Source organism: Dermacentor andersoni, chromosome 7 (assembly GCF_023375885.2).
Source record: "Dermacentor andersoni chromosome 7, qqDerAnde1_hic_scaffold, whole genome shotgun sequence".
NCBI lineage: Eukaryota > Metazoa > Arthropoda > Arachnida > Ixodida > Ixodidae > Dermacentor > Dermacentor andersoni.
In genome coordinates this window covers 101,365,396-101,388,630 of record NC_092820.1, presented here as the reverse complement: position 1 = coordinate 101,388,630, position 23,235 = coordinate 101,365,396, and the positions used below count along the sequence as shown (strand labels likewise).

The 23,235-nt window shown below is 46.5% G+C and overlaps 1 long non-coding RNA gene across 1 annotated transcript; it reads right to left on the bottom strand.

Annotated features, from left to right (window-relative positions):
* Window positions 1-380: 380 nt before the first annotated feature.
* On the bottom strand, window positions 381-22,338 carry LOC129385430 (uncharacterized). The gene is made up of 2 exons (XR_008612962.1): window positions 22,079-22,338; window positions 381-635 (listed from the first exon to the last, which is right to left on the bottom strand). It is a non-coding gene; the product is annotated as an uncharacterized lncRNA (long non-coding RNA).
* Between the last annotated feature and the right edge of the window lie 897 nt (window positions 22,339-23,235).

Genomic DNA, 23,235 nt, shown 5'->3' with positions numbered 1-23,235 from the left:
AGAAAAGTGCGACAGCAACTTCCGACACGTTGTAGCGCAGCGAACTAAAGCTCTCCGCACGCATTTTTTCCGCCAATGGTTCAGTTTCGTTGCTAAACATGAAGGTGTCGCCAGAGTTTGCAATAACGCGAGTTGAAGCAATCATGCTACTTGGAATCGTTTCGCAGGTACCCTTTCCTATAAGGGTGGGGACGTATAATTTTCTCCTCCAGTACAATCCTCGCATTAAGCATGCGGCGTATTTGGCCTTTGTATGAAGATTACGGTGGGGTACCTGATGATTCTAAACGAAAAAAAAATCACCTGAAACATGTTCCCACCTTTGTTTGAGTTCCAGTAAAAATAAAGCCATGCGATGTCATAAAACTAAGAATACTCACAACAGCTTACATTTTATTGTGCAAAAACAAAATGACCTACGGAAATAAATTCCCTAAAAATGCGTCAATTTTCAATTTATTTAAGCATTTCTGAAAAGCGAGTAGTAGATACGGTAGGAGCATCTAGAATTTTCTGACAATTGGAAGAATACATTTGCTGGGACTTCGGAGCGTAGTGCTTGAAGATATTTTGGCACTCCTTAGTCGGTCCCATGTCCACGGAGGAATTCCGCACGCGTAGATCAAACCAGTAGTCTAGAAAAGAAAACGTAAAGACACTTTAATCGGTACACGCATAAGTGAACAATGAGAAATTATTGGTTAATGCAGCCGCGTTCAATAAGTTTTATTTATTGGTACACCGACATTTTCGCTCTTCTAGCTGGGTATAGAACATACACCTTTCTATAGCTGTAAAATGTAAGCCCATAACAATGTCATTCACCAGCTCAGACAATAATCGTTCGTGTACATGAAGTAAACTGGGAAATTAATTTGTTCATATCGGCAAATACATGGCGGCACTGTGCATTAACGCTACCAGTCGCCGAGCGTCGTACACACTCTATAAGGCATTCCTTGACTCCCTGGGGTTTTGAGTAATATAGAAAAAGCTAGTAAAGGCGGCTGGTTTGTCTCCACGATACAGAGGCATTAGAAGCACGAGCCTATACAGCGGTGCTTGCCCGCTTAATCACCCGCACAGTGATCCACGAGCTTCAATTTAAGAAATTTCTGCATGACCGTAAGCCATGACGCTGCCTACCATATGCCACCAGTAACCTTATAGGCTAAGCCGAGAAATGGTGAAAAATAAACATACTGTAGGATACTACGTGCCAGACCCACGATATAACAGCAATGCCCGCCGTAGTGGTGGACTGCGGAATAATGTTTACCATTCCGACAATTTTTTTTTAAGAATGCACCCAATTCAGGAGCGCTACGTCATACCGGAGCGTTTTTGCACACCGCTCCATATAAATGCGGCCGCTGCGGACGGGATTGGACCGGCGACCTAATGATGATGATGATAGCAACTTTATTGCACCGCCGGATAAGGAGGCCCCTACTCCCCGTCCCCTGCACACAGGCCTTGGGGACGGGGGCCGGAACCTCCGCGATTAGAAGCAAGCAAAGAGGTCTTGACTCTTCGCGGCTTCTTCCGCCAGGTGGATGGCGTGTTGCTGTGGAGTAGGGTCCTCGCTCCGCAGCAGGGCTTCCCAGGCCTCTCTACAATTTATGTTTGCTTTAGCCCCTGGTGAGCTAGCGCATTCCCAGATTATGTGATCGAGGGTCCCTCTCGCCCCACAGTGTTTGCACTCATCGTTTCCTCTATCATGCATAACATGGTATGCCCAGACCGGGTTTACGAAGTTCCCAGCTTTCAGGTACCGCCATGCGACTGCCTCTCTATTGTTTAGACTTTTATCCGGTGGTGGCACCAGTCTCCTGCGTAGCCGATAATTTTCGGCAATCTCCGTATATTTTTGCAGACGCTCGTCCATGTTCTGGCAGTCGGGCGGTTCCACATCCACCCGGAAGTAGAGAGCTCGGGCTAACTCGTGGGCCGCCTCGTTGCCAGGAACGGACGTGTGTGCAGGGGTCCAAATTAGGCTAATTTTTCTGTTCAGCCATCTACTGGCCAGAACCCTTGCCGCTTCCGGCGAGATTCTGCCCTTTCCAAAATTCCAGATAGCCGTTTTGCTATCGCTAATTATGAAATTTGCTTCCGTTCCCCACGCAAGCGAGCGCTATCGCAACTTCTTAAGCGGTTTCCGAGTTGCGGCTTCTAATGGTGGCGGCCGATACGGGGGCACCTCGGCCGTCGACCACTGAGGCGACAGCCGCACCCGACTTGCCACTTGCCGCGCCCACGTAAGCAACCGACTTGCTGTCCATTGAATCAAAGCGTTTGATTAGTGCTTCTGCTCTTTTTTCCCTCCTCTCCGTGTTCAATATGGGATGCATGTTACGAGGGAGGGGGGGAATGATTATATTTTCTCGGCAGTCCAGCGGGATGTTTGTCTTGCCTCGTAGTCCCCTATCTGTTTGCAGGGCTGCCATTTCGAGGATAGCTCTACCCGTGGTCGTTCGGCTTAATCTTTCGAGCTGCGAAATTCTGACAGCCTCCGCTATTTCGTCCCAGGTATTGTGCACTCCCATAGAGAGGAGCTTTTCTGTGGAGGTGGTAATTGGTAAGCCCAAGGCCCTCTTCATGCACCGTCGAATGAGCGAGTCGAGTTTCCTCCTCTCCTCTGACCTGATGTTTAAGAAAGGCGTGGCATAGCACACGCGGCTTATTACGTATGCTTGGGTTAATTCAAGCAAGCTTCTTTCCTTCAGGCGTCGTCCTTTCAGCGCGACCCTTCTAAATATGCCAAGTGCTTGCATGGCAAAGCCCTCTAGATTTTTGATTGTCCCATCATTATATCCGTTTTCCTGTATGAAAAGTCCTAGGATTCTGATTTGGTTAACCTTTGGGACTGGTTTCCCCTCTATTTTAATGTCAAATTCCCAGCTACGCTTGCACCGGAGCGACTTTGGGTTGTAGACGAATAACTCCGATTTTTGCGGTGAGCACGAGAGACCCCTACTGGCAGCATAGTGCACGACAGTGTCCGCCGCCGCCTGCAGGCGCTCCTCGATGCTCGCATCGCTCCCCTGGTTGGTCCAGAGGGTGATGTCATCCGCATAAATACTGAAATTTAGCCCCTGTATGTTTCTCAGAGCTTCATGGAGGCCCCTCATCGCCACGTTGAGGAGGAACGGGGAAAGAACCGAGCCCTGTGGCGTGTCCCTGCTTCCTAATTTCAGTGTTGGAGATTCAATATCTTGGAACTTCATGCAGGCAGTTCTGTCTGACAGAAAGTCCTTGACATAGCCGAATGTTCGCGCGCCTACCCCGATTTCTTGGAGACCGTGGAGTATCGCTTCGTGTTTAACATTATCAAAAGCCTTTGTCAAGTCCAGGCCGAGGATTACCTTGGCGTCTCTAGAACGTGAGTCGATTATGTCATGTTTTAGTCGGAGCATCACGTCCTGCGTACACAAGCCCGGTCGGAAGCCGATGATCTCGTGCGGCCACAGGTCGTTCTGCTCCATAAAGTGCGTCAGTCTGGTCTGGACTACGCGCTCCAGCAATTTCCCCATGCATGAGGTTAGGGAAATGGCTCTTAGATTTTCTAGTTTAGGGGGTTTGCCCGGCTTTGGAATTAGGATCACGTTTGCCGTCTTCCACTGGCGTGGCAGGTGGCCTTTAGTCCAAATTTCTTGCATGTACTCCGTCAGAGCGCTGATGGAGGCATCGTCCAGATTTCTTAGAATTTTGTTTGTTATCCCGTCAGGGCCCGGGGCTGATTTGGTTTTTAGTCCCAATATTACTGCCCTGACCTCCGCCTCCGTGATGGGTGCGTCGAGCTCCTCATTGGGAACTCCGTCGTATTCCGGGAGGGGGGTGCTATGGGTATCGCCAATGTACATGGTGATCAGTTTGTCCATAAATTCCGCGTCTGTACCCTCATACCCGTGCCTGGCTTTTGATAATCTAATTCCCGATAGGGTTTTCGAATTGGTCGGATCTAAAAGGTGTCTCAGCAGACCCCACGTTCTCGAAAGGCTCATGCCCCTCTCCATCTCGTCGCATCTGCTGCACCAATTCTGTTCGCATAACTTGATCGCGTAATTTTCAATTTCTTTGTTATGTCGAGCAATCCGCCTTCTAAGATTACGGTTCCATTTTTGCTTCTTTAGTCTGCGCGCCATACCACGTTTTGCCTCCCACATGTGAAGCAGTTTGCTATCGATGATTTCCGGGGCATCGTCCCCTTCAATCGTCTTGGTTGCCTCTTCAACGTGACGCGCGATGACCTCCGTCCATTTCTCTATGTTTGTGATTTTCCCTATGGCAGCTTTCTCTCGCTTCTCCCTAAATAATCCCCATTCGGTGATCCTCGGTTGACGCACACGACGCGTCTTCACCCCTTTTTTAAGGGTCGAGGCCAGAATGAAATGATCACTTCCGAAATTGAGCTCCGAGTTTTTCCAATTCAGATCTGTCACATTTTTTGAGAAGGTCAGGTCAGGGGAGGTGTCTGCGCACACACTGTTACCCACCCTGGTCGGACAGCTAGGGTCCGTGTGTAGGGTGAGTCCTAGCTCGTGCGTGTCCTCCCATAGCTGCCTACCTTTTGGATCTTGTTTAGCGTAACCCTATTCCGGATGCGCTGCATTAAAGTCACCTACTATTAGCAAGGAATTAATCCCGGCTGCCTGAATAGCTTTGCGAAAGAGGGCCCTGAATTGCACCTTTCTCTGTTGTGGAGTGCTGTACAAGTTTAATAGGAACACGCTCGGTTCCTCTTTTCGTCCCGTAATAATTTCCAGAAGCACTGCCTCAATGTCTCTCGAGTTGATTTCGTGCACGATTGCCGCAATATTCCTCTTAATGAACGTAGTGACGCGAGATTTCTCACCCCTGTCACTAGAAAAAGCTTGGTATCCCGAGAGTTGTGCTGCTTTGCCCGTCTCCCGCAGGACTATAGCTAGCGGTTTCTCATCTAATAGCGTCAAGTACTGTTGCACTAACGCTCGCTTGCGTTGGAAGCCGCGACAGTTCCACTGCCAGATTAAAGACTCACTTTGCGCGCCTCTAACCATGTTGGAGCTGGTCGAGTTGTTCCTCTGCTTTTAGTTGCCATTCTCCGATGGCTACTAATTCTGTCCTTTGCTTTTGTACTTCACCCGTAAGGGCTTGGATCTGGCTTTGAGTCTGCTGTATTGCTCCCATAATTTGGGCCATGAAAGAATCAAATTTAGCTTCGATTTTGGCTTCTAATATTCTAACCAACGGATCAACGTCTTCCCCTTTGCGTTTCATTGGGGGTGGTCTAGCCGATTCGATAATCATATTTTCCTCCTCCGGTGTCGCAGGCTGCGGGGGAGTCGCAGCCATAGGGACCGGGCGGGTTGGTTTCGATACCAATTTTGGTTGCGCGTTGGGGGTGGAGGGGGACCCCGTACACCGTACCTAATGCTCAGTAGAGCAACGGAATTGGCATGGAGCTACCACGGTCCGTACAGAAAAATAAAACAAAAATACACCGAGAAGCGGAAACGCACCTGTTTTCTCGAGTTCATCTCAAGCCAGAGTTTGATATCAGTTAGCCGGAGCTCCGCAGTGTGCGTAGCAGCAGGCTTATATCTAGAATTTTCGTCTTCAGCCTCGGAATAATAACCCACGAGGGACCAACGCGACCTTATATATGGTCACGCAGATGAGCACAACACTTCTAAATATATACAAGATAAAAAAATCTCGCCCAAATGGTCCCTTCGTGCCTCTCGAGAGTTGAGAAACTTTATATACACGTGGTGGCAGGAAACGTCTATTCTTTTTGGGAGCTGCTCGGAAAGCCAGGAAATCGTGATTCAGCAGTTGTCGGCACGCGGAGATGCAACGCTCCCGCGGGCAAGAGTAAATTTTGCGCTATTAATTTCAGCAATAGCGTCGTGCAGATGCACTGGTATAGTTCTTGCGATAATCTGCGAGATTATTGTTGGTTTAGTTTATAAACGAGCGTGTAGCTGAACACGTTGCCATATGATCACGCTAGGCTTTCGGGCTCCCGATATTTTCCAACTTTTTATATCTCCGTTATTTCTTCTACGCTGCAACTTTTATGCTTCTAAGGGACTCGTGCGTCATTATATTGTATACCTAGGCTGAGTTTAGATGAAATAGCGAGAGTACTTGAAGTGGTACGTGAATTTAGATGCATCTGGCGATTGACATTGGGCCACCGGAGGCTAACATATACTCGGGCGAAGACTCCACGGATGAGGATTCTTGCGACCTCATAGACAATCTGAGTGGTAGACGGCTAAGAACCGGTGCCGAACCGGTTCTCATCGACTAGCGCTGTATCGGTGGATGCGACTGCAACGACGATGAAGCTTAGCATTTTAGACAATGTGATGCATCCTCAAGTGTCACCTCAGCTGTAGGAGGTGAACGCGTTGACATGAATTTATCTTCAAGGCTTAAGTGGTAGAATGGTTACTGTTCTATTCTAAGCAGCAGCCAGACGCTTCAGTGGCAGCAACGCAAAAAGCCCTTTATTCGAGGCAGCAGCGTACATTTATAGATAACGCTGCATGCGGGTCAGGCACACGTAATTCACGGTACAATCTTATCATACCGCCCGGCCGATACAGAACAGTGACCTTGTGAAAATTCTCCAATATTTGAATAACCAATTTCACTACTTAAAGTGACGTTGCACCTGTTGAGTTGTTTGAGTTCTTTTTTTATGACACCGTTATGCATCGCCTGCTAGAACCAGGAGCGACGCGTTAATTTTGCATATGCTTGACCATGTTATCATAAAAGAAGAGATGAAGTGTTTTCTTGGAGTTTTGGTTTCTTCCGACTACAACCGTTTGCCAGGAACGAAGTGCTACTGGGACAGCGGCACCAGCATGCGGAACACAATCGTTTGTGTTCAGCAGGACATTTCTTTGTTTATAAAGTACGCTGCTTAAGTTAGTCGCCCCAAAAAGTAGTATAGCCTGTGTGGAACTCTGAGCTAAGTGTATGGACTCTACTTCGTAAATAACATTTTTAATTCTAACATCGGTGAGAACTAGGCAGCGAGAAACGGCGATTTCCGATACGAACCACTGTTGCTTCCATCTCGAGGCATTAGGGCCACTTTTTGTGAATGTACCGAATTCATCGTTACGAAACTAAATACTACAATTCGCAAATCTTTTGCTTTCATTTTTGAAAATCGATGCGTTGGCTCGAAAGGTTCCTTTTGTGGCAGAACAGTATTAGGTGTTGTTTGCGGTACACAGATAGTATCTAGGTTTTATTCAGTGTACGTTGGTTGGTCTGCGCCGGTTGTCAGAACAGAACGAAACACAATTGATGTTTCTACATTGTCAGTGACTGTCGTAAATATATACTTATATTTTAAGTTATGCATTATTTTCTGTTCACAGCACTCTTTAATTATTCACAATTATATGGTCGACTTGCTTTGCCCAAAGTGTGGACTTCGTAAACACAGCATATTTAGAGCAATAAATGCCAAGGTTTCAATGGGTGGATGAATGGATGGATGCAAAACTTTAATGAAAGTCCTGAGGTACATGACTCTGCGCGTTGCGGGCCGCTCCCACGTTGGGACAGTCAGGCAATGCCCGACCACCGCATCGTGGGGCCTCTGGACAGCCCATAGTTGCGCACCGGCATTTGGGGCTCTTGATAGCGAAGAGCAACTTGTCCCCATTTATTTGTTCGGTGCCTCGCAACGAGGGGCAACGCCAGAGCATATGGTCTAGGCTAGCGATGTCATTGCAGTGCCTGCAAGAACTGCTGGCATGAGTGTCGGGATAAAGCTTGTGGAATATAGCCGGGCTGGGATACGAGCCTGTTTGCAATAATGTGAGTGTGAAAGCCTGCGCTCTATTTAACTTGTTGTGAGGAAGGGTAAAGTCTCTCCTTCCGAGATAAAAGTGCTGCGTAATTGTGTTGTATGCGGGCGGTTGGTCTCTGTTCTCCACCACTGGAGGCCGACGGGGGAGTTCTCCATGGTCGCGGAAAGCGAGACCTCGCGACTTGGAGTGGGCGAGCTAGTTGAGGTTTGTGGGGCCTCCCATGATTGATACCATGTGAGCATGGAATCACGTGAGTGTGGGTGGCGATGCTTTTGCCGTCGATTATGCGACAGGCTTCCTTACACATGACCCCAACGCTGAAGGCGTTGATGGCTGCCCTGGAGTCCCTGAAGATATTGGCAGGTTTGTCGTCCAGGAGGGCCAAGGCAATGGCCACTTGCTCGGGCGCACTCGACGGCGGGCTTCGTCTTGAAGCGGCGTTAATGGTCCAACCCCTGTGGTTGATCGACACTACTGTGAATTTTTTGCTGCTGCCATACTGGGTCGCGTGAAAGAAGCAGCTGCCGCCAGGCTGTTCTGTCGCATGGGGTAGGAGCGCCACCACCCTGGCCTTCCTTCTTTCCACGTTGCCCTGGGGATGCATATTGCGTGGGGTGGGGATAGAATGACGTCTTTCCGCTCTTTCGGAAGGCCCTGGTAGGCATCTTACACCGTGGCCGGGGGGACGCCCATCTCTGTTAGGAGTCGTCTGCCTGCCCTGGTGTCGGAGCCTGAGAATCTGTGCCCTTTCTTTTGCTTCCGCAATTTATTCCAGGGTATTTTGAATACCCAACTTCAGGGATCGGTCAGTGCGTAGGTAGTTTGGTAGTCCGAGCACACTCTTGATCCCCCTCCGTATCATGGCATTTAGCTTGTCTCTCTCGGCCCTCTTCCAGACGCGCATGGCCGCTACGTACATGAAATTGCATAACAAGAAAGCGTGGACTAGCTTTATCGGATTCTCTTCGCTCAGGTCTCTCATTCTGTTTGCTACCTGCTTGATTAAACCGATGACGCTATCCGTCTTCTTTGCTAGTTTGCGAATGGTGATGCTCTTTGTGCCCGCCCCTTCGAGTGTCATTCTCAAGATTCGAATGGACGCGACCTTGGGAATCGGATCTCCGCACTTGGCGAAGAGATTAATCTCCATTTCAGGGGGGGGGGTGAAGTTCTGTGGCTCTCCGCCCTCTCTAGTTGGGCTGTAGAGAAGGAGCTTTGATTTCTTTGGGGAGCACCGGAGTACCGTGTCTGTTAGAAAGCGCTCTGTAGTGTGGACAGCTTCCCGGAGAACGGCTTCGACTTGTCCCTCACTGCTTCCCACACACCAGACAGTGATGTCGTCCGCGTAGATCATGTGACCGATGCCCTGGATCTTGCCTAGGTATCTCGAGAGGTCGTCCATTGCGATGTTGAAGAGGAGCGCTCACATGACTGACCCCTGGGAGGTGCCGCTTCCGCTCAGCTCCATTTTCTCTGATTACATATCTCCAGCTGTAAGGATGGCCCATCGTTTGCTCAAGGAAGACCTGACAAAGGCATGGAAGGACGAGCCTATGGCGAGTTCGGAAATGGCGTCGAGAACGAACTCGTGAGGAATGTTATCAAAGGCCTTCTCCAGGTCCAAACCAAGGATGGCTCTCGTGTCCCGAGAGCATCGTTCTAGGATTTGGCTCTTGATAAGATTCATGGCGCCCTGGGTGGAGAGGTCTGACCTGAAAAATATCATGTTGTGAGGGAAAAGGTCATTGTTCTCGATATACTCGGCAATTCTGTTATGGATGGAGTGCTCGGTCACCTTCGCTACACATGACGTCAGTGAGATGGGGCGGAGGTTGTCGAAGCTCGGCGGTTTACCGGGCTTTGGGACGAGTATGACCTTCGCCAGCTTCCATTGTTCCGGTACAATTCCCTCCTCCCCAATGCAATTTATGTCTTCTGTAAGAAACTCGATCGATTCGTCCTCTAGGTATCTGAGAGCCTTGTTGTTAATGTGATCTGGGCGCGTGCCGACTTACCATTGAGGTCGTGTAGGATGGGGCGGATTTCACTGATTTTGAACGACTCGTCCAGTGCGGAGTTCGGCTTCCCTTTTTATACTGGGTATGCCGCCTCATCGGCCACAGTTTTGAGCGGCAGGTACTTCTTAGCTAGCATCTCGAGCACTTCCTCTACCGAAGACGACTTCTTGGCTTCATGGAGCGATTTAGCGAGGACTGTTCTCTGGTTTGACTTGGTGCCGGAGTCGTAGAACAAGTGTTTGAGAACAGCCTCCAGTGCGCATGTGCCCGTCGATTGAATTTAAAATTTCGTCCCATTGCTGCCTAGACAGGGCTTGGAAGTGCTCATCGATCTGCTTGTTGATCTCGGTTATCTTTTTCCTGAGCTTGCGATTCAAGCCTTGGCTTTTCCACTTCTCGGGAGGTGATTGCTTGGCCTCGAGAAGGAGGGCTAGCCTGCTATCCATTTTTTTCTGTTTGTAGATCCGTCTCTATGGTTTTGGTGGTGGAGAAGACATGTTGCAGAATTAGTTCGAACCCCTGGAAGAGACTCGGGCTTTTCTCCACGGGCGGCGCGGTCCTTGCAAACCTCAAAAAAATTGTCCCATCAGTGACCAAGAAGGCCTTCTTTCTTTGCTGCTACCCTTGTAAGCTGGTGGCCGTGATGTAATAATCGCTACTCAGGTCTATGAGCATGTTTCAATAATGGTCACTGTTATTCCTTTCGTCAAGCAGATTATAACAATGTGCTTGCTTCTTGAGAGGTAAGTATGTAAAAATAGACACGTGGAAGTGCCTTTGTCAGGAACCCCCTCTACATAGACAGCACATGGGCAGTGTTCTATAAGAAAACATTTACGAAGTATAAGGTTTGACGGAAGCCCACCTGTAGAACCAAACTGCTCCACTGGAACAGTGGCAGCGAGAAACAAAGGGACTACATGAAAGTATAGGCCATGTAGACGGACACGTGCTCACTAACGGCCCGGCTTGACGATGAGAAATATCGCTTCCATCGTGATTATTTGATTTTTTTATAAACTAACGGGTGTCGCCGGTTATGCGCCATCGCAGTCAGAATAAGAAGGGCTTGAGGTAATAGGGTTAAACTACAGCTTAATATTTCTTCTGACAGTATTTGCCGCGCACATAGAATAGGTCAGTTCCAGACGGCGAAAATGGCTACACTCATCGCTAAGTTTGAAAAGTACTAAACTAAAGAACTGATAATCTCAAAGAAGTTTCTGTTGAAGAAAACAAAGGTATCTGTCAGTGACTAGTCTACAGCGATCCGAAACATGAGGAAAATCTTAACTAAATGTGAGAAAAAGAAGCGGTTGCCATTTAAACTAAGGTACAGGAAACTGCTCGTCGATGGCAAATGGTGCGAATAAAGTGAAACAGAAGGCTCTGCAGGCGAAATTCAAACCCTTGACAGTTTTCTCAGTGATGCACAAGAATTGAGGTCTGGTTGCGTTTGTTCAGTAAAATAGGAAAGCGAGAGAGGTGGTTGCTCTAAGTCATATGAATATTCAGTTTTCTTTGCTAACGTAGGTAGTTTATTTCCTAAACAGGATGACTTGCCTCTTATTAATAATGACTGTTCGACTGACATCACCGCACTGACGGAAACTTGGTTGAGCAACAGAATAAAATTTTGTGAGCTGGTTCATTGTTTTACCGACCATGCTGTTTTTCGCAATCATATTAGCAATAGTACCAGCGGTGCTGTTTTATTACTTACTGTCAACAAATGCATCGAGTGTGTCAGTGTGCCAATTATTTGTGAATTATAAATTGCTTAGTGATGCCTGACATTGTGGTTTTAAAGGATAATAATTGGTGTGTGCTATAGGCCACCCACCAGGGCTAAGTCTTGTGACAACCTGCATGGCTGCCTAAATCATATTGCAATGCGGTATCGAGGTGCGCTGGTACTTTTAGTGGGAGATTTCAGCTTTCCTAACATCACATGGACGCACATTCGTCCCTTGTCTAATCCTTCAACACCGGAATCAAACAAATTTATTGCAGTTTGTGGCGATTACGGTCTTACAAATTGTCACCTGACCCGCGCGTGTAATTGAAAATATTTCCTCGTTGTTTGACTTGATTCTAACGTCATCAGTTGATAACAACTCAACAGTTACGCACCTTTCTGTTCTAAGCTGTCATGATGCCTTGCATATCAGGATTATCACGTCCAACGCAACGCAGGCGTCTCAAGCTTATCAGAGGTTATAAGAAAGCTAACTTTTCCGCAATTAACAAAGCTCTCTGTTGTGTTGTAGACATTTTTTTCCGGCAGTGTCGTCATCGCTCAGTTGTGCAAAACTGGCGTAGTTTTAGGAATAAAGTTTCAGACATAATTATTGAGCACATTCCTCTGCGACTTGCCTACACAAGTAATAACGCCCCCTGATATAGCCGCTATTTAAATTAACTTTCTAATGAGCAACCTATATTTCGTGTTTCGAAGCGATGTAACAAATCAGTTCACTGACTCACATAAAGGTCGGCTACAAACAGCAGCCTGTCTGGTTTCAGAACTGCTAAACTGTGCTTATTCAGCAAAACTGTTCCAAATTTACTAAAGTCCAATCCCAAGCGCTTCTGGAATATTGTAAGAGGAAATAGGGAAAATAAAGTAATGTTATCGTTACAATCCAGGGGCGCTGTGGACAGCGATGTTTGCGCTAGCATGCTAAATGATTTGTTTGTTAATTCTTTCACGTCTTCTGACTTCAGTGGTGACCTTCCTGTGCTATGAAATTTTCACTGTTATCTAAGCGGTCCTATTAGTACGACGGCAATAAAGGCAATAATCCACAATTTAAAATTAAAGGCTCCTTTTTGTGTTGGCCAAATAAATAATAAATTCTTGCGTGACACGCTCGAATACTGTTCCATAATTCATGAATGTATTTTTTTTGCAGTCGTGTGTTTCTCGAACACCTCCCACAGAATGGAAGACAAGCAAAGTAATGCCGATCCACAAATATGCGGAAGCTCATAATCCCAGCAATTACAGACAAGTATAACACCTGTGCCCTACAAAATACCGGAGCACATTATCTTCACACAACTGATTAATTATCTGCAGGCCAACAATTTTTTCAATCCTACACAACATCGATTACGCAATCACTCTTCGCTTGATCCTCAGCTACTGTCATTCAAAAACCACTCTCAGGCATATTTAGACATTGGTTGTTCTAATTCAGTGCACATTTCTAGATTTTGCTAATGTGTTTTGCAAAGCATGCCATCCGCTGCTAATACATTATTTACTTTAAAATTTGAACAGCGCAAGGACAGCAGAGGAGACAGAAGAGAGAACAGAGCGCTAACTTCCAACAGGTTATATTATTTTCAGAAAACATAGCAAGTTATATGGCAGCACACTCGCACATATACCACGCACCAAATGCCGATACAAAGCCATACAGAACTCAAAGCGGCATTGATAGCCCGAGGTATCCGACTTCCTTGTAATTTAGCGCGACAGAGGAGGTGCTGACGCGCCCAACCTTTCAAGAAAGAATTTTTCCGGCTTCGATTATGTCCCGCTTGACACGATCACTGTGTTTTCTAATGATACTACTTTTTTGTATCTTGGATTACACCCACACATGAAGCAGTAGGCAGAAATCCAACCCTGTTTAGCGTGGTCAACATTGTACTTGTGCTTATTCAGTCTTTTATTAACGCATCGGCCCGTCTGTACGATGTAATATTTACTCCAGGACAGGAGGATCCGATACACCACGTTGTTTGTGCCACCTATGAATTTATTCTTGTGTGTGTTAAGGCACCATCGTTTGGGCGTAGATGCTGGAACAGTCATTTTGTAAAAGTTGTCCAATTTTTCAAGGGCAGAGAAGACAACTTTCACATTAACACGCATAGCGACGTTTTTCAGATTGCGCGATATTCGTTGCGTGTATGGGATTTGCTCCATCTGGATTTTTATTCACCACGGAGGAAAAGCTGCGCAGCAGGCCTTCAGCAACAGAGACTTGTACAAGGGATGGACAGCCTGCCGAAATTAACTGTTCAGACTACTCACGAAAGCTGTCGATCATTTTATGTTCGCAGGAGTTTCTCAAAGAATTTTTGAAACATGAGCTAAGAACGCCACATTTTACATGCTTAGAGTACGCGGAGTTGAATGGAAAAATTTGCCTGTTGCCACGCCGGTAGTACATCCAACAAGATTGATTTTCGTTCAACAATAGCTTAACGTCTGGGAACCTTACTGCAGCATTCTCTGAAAATGCATAGGTTAATTGTAGTGGTTTCAAACATTTGCGCACTGTGTTCATAACTAAATAATATCCGACTCGTACGAACTGGTATCGCTGTCTATAAAAATTTTAAAAGTCATCCACGTATACAAAAGCAGCTATGAGGTCAGTGTTGATGAAAGCGTCCGACACAGTTCTGTCAAGTTTTTCTAAACATATCACGTGATATAGGAGCGATGCATGATTCGATGCAAATTTCTTCTTTATGGAGGTCAGGTTTACCATCTCAATGGATGTAAGAGTACTGTAGATGAAAGCGAAGTAATTCTAAAAACCACTGGCACTGATACCAGACTGAGTCTGGAACATTGAAGGGCCAAATTCAGCAATGCAGTGAAGTAGTGAAATGTGGCATAGAATAATAAACGTCCTTAGCGTCAACTGAGAAGGCAAACAGGTTTTCATTATATCGTGAGCTGACAAATTGCTGGACTGCACCAGAGTTTTTACAAGAAATAGAGGGACTTGAAAGTCTAGCTCTCTCTTCGTTTAGTGCTGCTCCGAAGGCATTTTTTGGCTACGTGGACAACTATTTTTGCATCATTCACAAAACAATAGTTGAGTTGTTCGCTTCGCGCCTGAAGAGCATAGAAGTAGGAATCCAGTTCAGGGTGGAAGCGGACGTCGACGGCTATCTTCCGTTCCTCTATATGCTTATTGAAAGGGAGGGGTTCACTTTGTCGTTCGGAGTTTTGCCAATTCACCGAGGACACTACTTGTACTTCGCTTCTACGCAACCTGCTTTTCATAAAAGTGTAGTGGTTTCCACGCTTCAACGACGCGTAGAGAAAATCTTCACAAGACACTGCGTAGCCGATGTAAGCGTGGTACGGCGGAAACTGTCAGCATGTTGTTATCCAAATTCTTTCTTGTATGCTCTTGAACGACAAATGGCACGTCCTCAGTAACCCTGCGCTGCCTTTGGCCAAAAGAGCGCCGGAATACCATATGAAGCTATAAGCCGAGTTCTGCATTCGTACAATGTTCAAGTGGCACACTCTTCAAGCGTAAACTGCGGCAATCGCTCGTGAATTTAATGGCCAAATTACTAAACGAGAAATTCGCAGGTGTTGTGTATGTGGTCTTGAGAGAACTTCTTGTTGGGAAAGTTGATGTCGGTTCGTTATAACTCGATTCTTTCAGTATCGATTCGTTCACTTGTGATTAGCGATCTGTCCCGTTATCCTTTCTTGTGTGCTGTGTGTTGTTCTTTGGCATCTGGAAATACTTATAATGAGCGCGCGTTGTCCCATGTGTGGTTTGTGACTACTGGCGAAACTGGTGAATTTGAAAGGCGTCTTAACCATCACAATTAGGACAATGAAATAAAATGTGAACTCTAGTGATTTCGCTAAGCATGCGGCTTCAGGGAACCAGGCAATCGAGCGGAGGAAGGCACGTGTCCTTGCCAGAGAAAAGCGGACTATCTCGACCCCTTTATCTTGATATGCTTATGATTCAAGCTAGACCTCACACTCCAAACAGGAGCGATAGCAATCTGCCGTGAGTATACGCGCCCTGTCTGCGTCAGGCGTTCAAGACAATTTGAGCGAACTGATTGAACACATTTGTTCCTTCTACCAGTGAACAAGGCTCTCTAGTGGGAGCCGAGACGTCCTTTTTTTTGTTACAGTGGAGCTGTTAGAACCTCATGGGCTTTTCTTGACATTAGCACCTTCGCGGACAGAGAGAGTGAAAGCAGAGTATAAAAATAGCATCGCGCAGCATAGCGAGTCGGGGGGGGGGGGGGGTGAAGCCGAACGGGGGAGGAGGAGCGGTGTGTGGGGACACAGGTGGTGTACCATGATTGCTCTCCGATAAGACCCCGCCCGCTCGCTTCGGCTGATTTCAAGAAGCTGCCAGGTACACGGCGTCGGAGCTGGCATGCATCAGAGCTAAGGCCAGCCTCGGAAACACCGTCGCTTCTGTGGCAGAGGTAATTGATGCCATGCATCAAGAGGACGGGAAAGCAACTCTGCTTATCTTGCACAGCCTCCTAGATCCGCGCGCTGATCCAGGAGGCCGTGCCCGTCCACCCTTCCTTTCAACTCCTCTCCCCTTGCCATTCCTCACAACTCCCTCACTTTCGACTGTCTCCGCACGTGCCCGCCGGCCCGACGCCAGCTTAGCCCGCTGCATGAAGTTTAATGTTCCATTATCGCCTGTTATCTTGAAGCGCGCGCTGCTGTGCGTTGACTGGCGTGCGCACTTTCGTCAGTTTTGTGGTCCTCGATAACTGTGTGCTTGTGCTCCGCGATGTTTTCCCCGTTTCACGACTCGCACCGTTCGAGCATCGTCCACTGGTGGACGAATTCCTCAAGAACAAGACCTGCAAGTTTCTTCCGGGTGTCTAAAGACATCAGGTAAGTGCACAGACCCGACGGCTTAAGAAGGCGCATGTACACGAACACGTCCCTGTCCATGTGTGTGCTCCATTAGTCTCTGGACGTCGTTGCGCCTTGGTTGTGCTACACTTCCCTCTTATCGGTAGAGGAAGCTGACAAATATATGTTCCACCTCATTGTCATGTGGTCTATGACTTGTTTTTCTGCGCGAAGTCTCATTCTGCAACTTCAGTAACTCGCCCAGCTTTCCATTCGGTCCTCAGTGCTCTGTCTGTGTGGCACCTTTCTATAAACGTACTAACCGCTAAAAAATTACTGTTCATTTTTATGTATTACCTCAGTAATTTCCGATGGGAATACTACGTGAACAACCTTCGTGTGTTGGCATGATACTCTTTTTTTCCTCGAAAGCATGAGCATTGCGAGTGTCCTATATGCAGATTTTCGCAGTCTGTGTTTACATTATTACACATAGGAGCGCCCAGTAGGTATTACTGAGAGCCTCAAGTGGCGTGCTTTCACTGCTAAACATTGCATTCGTGGTGAAAGAAAAGTCGTGTTGTTGACTTATTTCACGTGGTTTTTCATTGAAGAATAAGCATTGCTGCAAAGGTTTTGCATGCGCTGCTGCAAAACCTGACTACCTTCTTCTCCCCCTTGCCACTGTTACTCAAGTTGTGGCCAAGTGCCAAAATAATGTGATGATGTGTATTTCTATTTTTAGTACAATGTTATTTTTGTTCTGCCATGGCTTTCATTTTGTTCAGTAGTAATGAACATGTCACGCATTTCATATACTGCTGTGCACGTTTATAAGTTGTTTTCTTTTCTTGGTATGACTGTCAGTAAAACAATCTTAGCATTTTATTCTATTTTTAGGTACTTTGTGTGTCGTTGTTTTTGCTGTTACAAGTTCTTTTTTCCTTTCTTTAGTTGTCATGACTATGTCATACACCTCGTCCAGTTTTGTGCAATATCTCAGTGCGTATATCTGAAGTTCACAGTGCACATATCAGAAGAAGCTCTGCTGCACTTTGGTCTTTAGGGCATTCTATGAAAATCATTTATTGTGTGTACATGAAACCGCCTGCGAGTATTATATATATATATATATATATATATATATATATATATATATTGTTATTTCACTGTGAACATGTGTTGTTTGGTAGTCACGTACATGTCATGCATTTTTCACTGTTCATGTTCTGAGCGTGTATCATACCATGTTATACGAAAATATTTCTTTTCGGAAACGGAAGTCAATAAAATGAGGCCAAAGATCTGTTGTGTTTCAAGTGGATTTTATGTATGTTGTGGCACATGCTGGCATACTCAAAGTATGGACAAGACTGCGTGCGTGCTGAGGCATAAAGAACCCACCGCGCACCACGCGCCAGTTCACAAACAATGCCGGAGGTAGCGCGCCGTCTTGATAAAATAAAAAAATACGCGCCGCGAACCGGCAAAAAGAAAGCAAAAGTAAAGGTCTGCGGAGCATGGGTAAGAGCGGAGAGGAAGTGCTGCGAATTCTCATAACAAAAACAAAAAGAAAAAAAGAAAGAGCGCTAGGGTGATGAGGCGCGCCACGGCTGCTGTTCCTGTTGCCATGACAACGCAAGCAATTGTGTGCGCCACCATTTTGCCTCAGTATCGCCCTCCTGCTATGGCTGTAACTGAAGGGGACCTTGGCGCTAGCGTGAAAAGTTGCGTGTGCTTAAAAGCAGCCAATAGCAGCCATGCGGAGATTCACCTCTGGGGCTATGGCGCGGCAATTGCCGCCGCGTCGCATCGGTGCAGCTTCTGGCACACGAAAACCGATGCATATGGCGTCTCAACAAATCACTTCTGCTGCTGCAGGCGCCTTAAATGGAGCGCCGTCCCAACCGAAACCCCCCAGAGAGGAAGACGGCAACGATTTTTCTTAAGGTTTACCTTCCCCCAGACCATGGTTACTCACTGGAAATGATCTTAGGCTGCTGAGCACGAGGCCGCGCGATTGAATCCCGGCCATGGCGGCCGCATTTCGATGGGGGGAAATGTGAAAACACCCGTGTACTTAGGTTTCATAATCATCAGCCTGGCTACGCCCATTGCAGGGCAAATGCCTCTCCCATACTTCTCCAAGTACCTCGGTCATCTACTAATTGTGGCCATGTTGTCCCTGCAAACTTCTTAATCTTATCCGCCCACCTAACTTTCTGCCGACCCTTGCTAAATCCAGTCCGTAACACTTAATGACCATCGGTTATCTTCCCTCCTCATTACATACCCTGCCTATGCCCATTTATTTTTCTTGACATAAACTAAGATGTCAATAAATCGCGTTTGTTCCCTCACCCGATGTGTTCTCTTCTTATCCCCTCTTAACGTTGCACCCGTCATTCTTCATTCCATAGCTTGTTGCGGCGTCCTCAATTTAAGTAGAACCCTTTTCCTAAGCCTGCAGGTTTCTGCCCCATAGGTGAGTACTGGTAAGACACAGGTGTTATACACTTTTCTTTTGAGGCATAATAGCAACCTGCTGTTCATGATCTGAGACTGCCTGCCAAACGCACCCCAGCCCATTCTCATTCTTTTGATTATTTCAGTCTCATGATCAGGATCCGCGGGGACTACGTGCCCTAAGTAGATGTATTCTCTTACCACTTCCGGTGCCTCGCTACATATCGTAAACTGCTATTCTCTTCCGAGTCTGTTAAACATTACTTTAGTTTCCAGGAGGTTAATTTCTAGACCCACCCTTTTGTCTTTCCTGTCCAGGTTAGGGAGCATGCATTGCACTTGGTCCCCTGAGTTACTAAGCAAGGCAATATCATCAGCGAATTGCAAGTTTATTTTCCATTAACTATTATCCCCAATTCTTCCCAATCCAGGTCTTTGAATAGATCCTGTATACAGGCTGTGAATAGCATTGAAGAGATCGTATATCCCTGACTTCTTTATTGGGATTTTGTTCCTTTCTTTAGGGAGGACTACGCTGTCGGTGGAGCCGCTATAGATATCTTTTAGTATAATTACAAACGTACTTAGATTTAGGTGCATGTTAAAGAATCCTGGGTGGTCGAAATTTCAGGAGTCCTCCACTACGGCGTGCCTCATATTCAGAAAATGGTTATGGAACGTAAAACCCCATAACTAACTTCCCCAGCTCCGCTAGTCTTTGGTGTTTGCACTAGCAGAGCCACGCAAAATTTGTCTATGAAGTTTAATTTGGTACGGGTTTGTGTACCCGGGTTCTGTGTACCCATTACCAGGAAACATTTGTCATTGCTGAACATCACGGGTGTGAACCACGTGTCCGAGAAGCGGGTGCTAGACAAACTTGAAAAATGATTGAGACCACCTCCAAACGAACAACAAAACGGAAAGCGTCGGGGGCCTTATTTACCCAGGTGTAATGCGTTCAAAGGACCATGCTTACGCTACTAGATTAATTTCTTGGGTGCCAAAGTAATGACAGTGGATTCCAGTGCTGCGATTGTTTTGACAGAGACGTGATATTTTACTGAATCCATTTTCGTGTGATTGCATATCATTTGAAAACAGAAAACCAACTTAAAACGAAGACAGTCTAGCAAGCTCTCGCGCTATAGAGGGGAGCTCTTAGGCATTCGTTTCTGGAGCGAGCGTCGGCGTAACTGAGTGAACGAGGAGGGTGCAGCGGAACCATGAGGGCGAAAGCGGGGCAGTAGCGGAGGGGAGATGGTCTGCGCATGCGTAGAATGGCCGGCGGCCTAGACTACAGCTGTAAAGAGAGCGGTTGTACCAGCATGGGAATTATGGGAAGTACAAGTATTTACCCGAACTTCGTCTTTTTTCGGCTTCAGATGACGTTGTGACTTTGTAAACTCGTCATTTTCAACAATGTACTGCGTAATAAATAATTAAGTAAACATCATTAAAATTGTCCAATGGCAGGATTCGAATAGAGGAGCTATAGAACAGAAGCCCGATATTTAAACCATTAAGCCACTGACGCATGCTTCGACAAGCGAATTAAAGGCCCTTATGAATTTATCGCAGGATGCCAGTGCCTTGAGACGCTTGGCGAGTTTCGATTTGGCCCCTTGGACAAGCTAAATCGTGGCAATTAATAGTAATTGTGCGTATGTCTTGTGCACTTCGAAAAGTACAGATTGCGCTGACATTTCCGACAATAAGATTTATATGCGTAATATACTTGCCACAAGAACGTCTGAATCCACAAGCACGAAGATCAGACAAATCCATGTGCTTCCTGTCATTCCCATGGTCGTACAATGACTGCAGCGCCAGAGTTCCCTCTAGTAATTATTGTATGAAACTCTATGGCCTAGACATCCGCAGCCGCGTGGGCTATCTCATCCTCGCTTCCGAAGGGGGTGGGGAGGGGGGGGGGAGTGCCGTGAGGTGCAGAGGGCTACGCTCGTGCGTGGGGTCAGCTCCTCAGATCAGTCCGCGCTACGAGCCTGCGTGACGGGGATCACTGCTTCCGCAAGGGGCGATGGCAAGCGGCTTTAAGTAAGGCTTGGTGTAACGCTTCCTTGGGTGTTGTTGCCGCTGAAACTGGTGCCACGACTTCCCCGCGGTGAAGGGCCGTTTCTGTCGTTGGTGGAACGAAAGCTCGAGGGAAAAAGCGTAGTGCGGCGCAAGACGGGCTGTGTGGGGACGATGCATACATTATGGCGCCCGAGTACCACACGTCGTCTCCGTGGAAACGAAGTGACGCATGAACGGAGGTCTGTCTGAAGCGGCTGCTGTGAGTCGCACGCACGCGTCACCCACGCGCTACCTCTCGCGATCTCCCAATAGTGAGGCAGGTGTGCCACACTTCGCTCCGTTTTGAACGTGCCGCACGAGACAGATTGTCCGCGCCAGCCAAGACGTCGCGAAGCGAAAACACCTCTGGAGCTGTACTGAAATTTCCCATTATGAAGTATCGTTATCGTCGGTGATTTTATGCGTTGCATATTGCAATCACTCAGTTCAGCCCTTGGGCGCGGCCGGGCAGCCACCATTGGGGGTATGAGCCATCACAGTGGCTCATACCCCTACACTAGAGTTTTATGCGTTGCATATTGCAATCACTCAGTTCAGCCCATGGGCGCGGCCGGGCCGCCACCATTGACCTTTAGCGCAACCCAGTGACGTGACGTCACGACAGCCGGAGGAAAAGCTGGGCCCCAACTCGCGCGCAATATGCAACGCATTCTTGGCTTAACCAAGCTAAGCCTGGCCATTTTTTTTTTCCTTTCCGTCTTTCCCCTCTGGGTTCTCGAGGTTTTGATGTCACTTACATTTGTTTCCCCAGGGTGGCATAATAAATCGGGTTCAGGTGAGGATCTACACGAGAAGCGGAGAATTCTAAGACCGTCCGTCGTGCATTAATATTCAATTTGATAAATATGATTTATGAAATTATGACAATTAGCTACTAACGTCGTGGTCTACGTCTACGCATCCTGTCCTTACCTAATTTATGTTCTCACTTACCGCTCTCATGGTCGACTAAACATACATCATTTCAGTCCTTCCGGAAGACTAATTTTTCCCACCCCTTCTCATCTAACCGTCGCCGCACAGTGCGAGTAGCGAAATCTTCATAGCATCTGTGGCATACGTACCTGGAACGCCCAATACATATGTGACGTTAAGCACGGCGCAGCTGTAGTTTTCGCTTGCGTAGAGTAAGATCTCAGCGCCTTCTTTCAAGCCCCCTGTTCGTGAAAAAAAGGAAGCAGGTAGAAATAATGAAAATCTCGGAAGGTACGAAGCGTCAAAAGTGCTAACAATTTTTCTCCTTTTGAGCGCAAGCTTTGATAAACGCACCTAATTTTGCGCAGCCGCTATCGAAACTGCCGTATTGTTTCAGTGCGGGTACATAACTACCGCCAAAACTGCGTTTTACCCAGTATTTCTCCAATAAATTATTGTGTGGTATCTGAATAAATAATTCATCAATCCAAATACCATGTTGAAAAAGCTTTTTCTCTGAAATGACGTAGCGGCTATTGCGCAGTCAACCCTTCAGGCCAAGGTTTGTCTAATAATATTCAGTCTAATAATATTCTATATTAGAGATTGTTAATTATGGCAACAAATGAAACAAGTCCACGAGCTCTGCATAGCGATAACCGGTTGCATTAATTATAATGATGAATAATAATGTCAGCCATTTCAGCTTTTAAGCAACCGTAGCCAAACACGGGACACTCAGTTGAAATAATAATAATAATAATAATAATAATAATAATAATAATAATAATAATAATAATAATAATAATAATAATAATGTTTATTGCCACAGAATATACAAAATAACACAAGCAGGCCGGTCTAAGCCTCAGTTGGCTTGTAGGACCGTGCCTATGAATTTAATAGACAAAGCAAAAAAATATACATAAATTGATAAAAGATGAATAAAAAAAAATGAAAGGTGAAAAATTCAAAAGAACAAGATAACATTTGGTTATATACATATAACAAAAGTTGAAGAGGTAAATATTGCAATGCAAAAAAAAAATGTACAAGAGGGTAATTTTACTGTAGCTGCTTTAAGAAGTGTTTGAGCATGCTTTTTGACGTCGCGTTAAAGATTTCTTCTGGTAATTTGTTAAATATGTCAGGCACATAAGCACAGCGTCTGGCCGCGCCATACCTTGTGGCTGAACGCGGAACTACATAACGGACATGTTTTCTAAGCTCCCTTGCGTCGGCACGCTTTTGTTTGAAAGCGGAATTCCAAAAATGTTTAACGACAACTGTTTCTATAAGTAATGAA